This window comes from Delphinus delphis, chromosome 4, assembly GCF_949987515.2.
Source record: "Delphinus delphis chromosome 4, mDelDel1.2, whole genome shotgun sequence".
Classification (NCBI taxonomy): Eukaryota; Metazoa; Chordata; class Mammalia; order Artiodactyla; family Delphinidae; genus Delphinus; species Delphinus delphis.
The window spans coordinates 135,557,017-135,559,548 of NC_082686.1; the positions used below are offsets into that span (position 1 = coordinate 135,557,017).

The 2,532-nt window shown below is 37.1% G+C and overlaps 1 pseudogene; it reads left to right on the plus strand.

Moving 5' to 3' along the window:
* The first annotated feature begins 1,233 nt into the window (after positions 1-1,233).
* LOC132424333 (sigma intracellular receptor 2-like) lies at positions 1,234-1,807 on the plus strand (annotated as a pseudogene).
* Positions 1,808-2,532: the final 725 nt, after the last annotated feature.

The window sequence follows — 2,532 nt, forward strand, 5'->3', positions numbered from 1 at the left end:
TAGCCAAAGCTATAATCAGGCAAAAAACATACTTTTACTATTTTTAAATAATAAAAGAAACAAATGAATTAAGCCATTAACTTGAGAAGCTAAGAGCAAAACAAAGCATGACTAAGGGGGAAAAAAAAGAAAAAATGATTACAGATGAAAGCAGAAATTAAAATTTGTAAACAAAAAGGAATAGAATAGAGAAATAAATCTGAGTGGTTCTTTAGAAAAAAGCAGACAATATATAGAACAAAAAGAATAAAATATACAAACCTCTATTTTAATCAAAGAAAAATAAGAGATGAGGAAAAAATTAGGGATAAGAAAGGAAGTGTAATCTTAGACATGAAAACATCTGAAAATCTTGATATAAAGAATTATTCTCATGCTTATCAAACATGAATATTAACTGCTGAAGAAGCAGGAAACATTCTTACGAAGAAACTGAAAAACAAAAGTAAATATTTACCTATTCAGAGGATTTAAAGCAAAATTATTTCAAAATTTAAAGAACAAATAATTTTCTGACTTATTAACTCTTTTTAATGTCTAAGGACATTAAAATACGTGGGAAAAGAATCCCAGTTCAAAACTCTAACACCGAAAATTTATAAAACTAACACAAAAGAGAAAATGACAAAGTAACCTCACAAATATTGAGATTTAGATGCCAAAATCTAAAATGCAATACTACATTTACCCAGCTGTTTGTGAAATAATGAAACAAACCCTAGCAGGTTTTCTTTCAAGAATGCAAAGATAATTCAATATTATGAATTAATTAATATAATTTTCAAATCTATATGTCACAGAAGAAAAATAAAGCGATTATTCCAAAATATGTCAAAAACTATTTTGCAAAAAATGCAACATCCATTTTTAGTAAAAGCACCTGATAACTAGGACCAGAATAGGAATGAAATCTTCTTTCTCAAGTTGGTGCAGATTATTTATCTCAATATGTGATTATCTAACCATAAAACTCTAGGAACATTGACTTTAAAAGAAGAAAAAAATACAAGGATGTTCTTTATTATAAATACTACTCGATATTGTGCTGCAATTTCTAACCCATGAAATAAGATCAGGCACAGAGGGAAAAGGATTAGTGATTGATGAGGAAGAGGAAAATATTACTATTTACTCATATTATGATGGTCTATCCTGAAGTCTCATAACCAGGAAAAATATCAGTTAAAAATGAAAAGCCTGGTAGTCTGGGATCCTGCTCTGCCCAGCTGATGGATGATGGGGTCTCTGGGTGCCCGGCATGGCCTGGAGTGGCTGCTGGTCCTCTCCCACATCCCCATCACCTTGCTCGTGGACCTGCAGGCGGTGCTGCCTTGTGATCTCTACCGGGTGGAGCTGAGAAACCTGCGGCAGTGGTATACTGAGGAGTTCAAAGATCCCCTGCTACACAACCCCCCGGTGTGGTTTAAGTCCTTCCTGTTTTGCGAGCTTGTGTGTCAGTTGCCTTTCTTTCTCATCCCAACATAAGTCTTCAAAGTGTCCCCATGACGGATGCTTTTAAAAAGAAGGTGGCCATACCAGTGTTCATGGAGGCTGCAGGTGGATCCGCACCCCTGCAATCAACTACTCGGTTGACACCATGACAACTCTGATTCCAATCCTCTCCACGTTTCTACTCCAGGATTTCTCCAAAACCAGTTGTTTCAGAGGACAAGGACCTAAGACTTTCCACCAATGACTATTCCATATATCTGCCTACATCACCTACTTTCTCATCCCTATTATACTTCTCCTTTTCATGTTGTGGAACCCCTACTACAAGTCTGAGGAGAAAAGAAAGAAAAAATGAGGAAAAATAACCCCGGGTCCAGGGGAGAGGTGACCGTAGGGGATTTTCCTGTTGGACCCAGTACCAGGAAAATGCTCAGAAAAAAAAAATACCATGTTTTCAGTAGTATTTGAAACACACCAGCAGCAACACGCATGACCAAGACACTGGCAGGAGGCACATCAAGCCCTCACTTTCCAAGGACACTGGCGCAAACAGATCATCCCAGGAGAAGAGATTTTTTAAAGTCTCCTTGTTTATCCTCTTTCCAAACCTTAGTCTTCTATTACTTTTTACACACCACTTAACATAAGTTCCCTTACTCTGAGGTCTGGTGTCTCAAACCTGAGCTGGAGGTGTGCCTCTTACTGGATAACTTCATGCTACCTAATAGTTTAATAATTCCTTCCTGTCTTGTTGCCAGTCAAAGGTAGCAGATGTGGGGAGATGGACAGTGTGTGCATATAGGGTCTCTTCATGTTAGTGCTTGGTATTCTGCTAGCTTTCTCTAAATTCATTCTCAAGGCCAACTCAAAAAAAAAAAAAAAGGCTTGTGAACACACATGGAAAATGGTAGATGCTGATCCTGGTTAGTTCCCCCTTTTTGCCTGTTTTGTTTACAAGACCTAATGGTCTGATTGTTGGGAGTATCGTCTGACTCCTGAGTCTGGTCAAAATAAATGTAGCTGCTGACCAACAAAAAAAAAAAAAGAAAAGCCTTATTGAAAAATTTCTGTCTAAGCAAC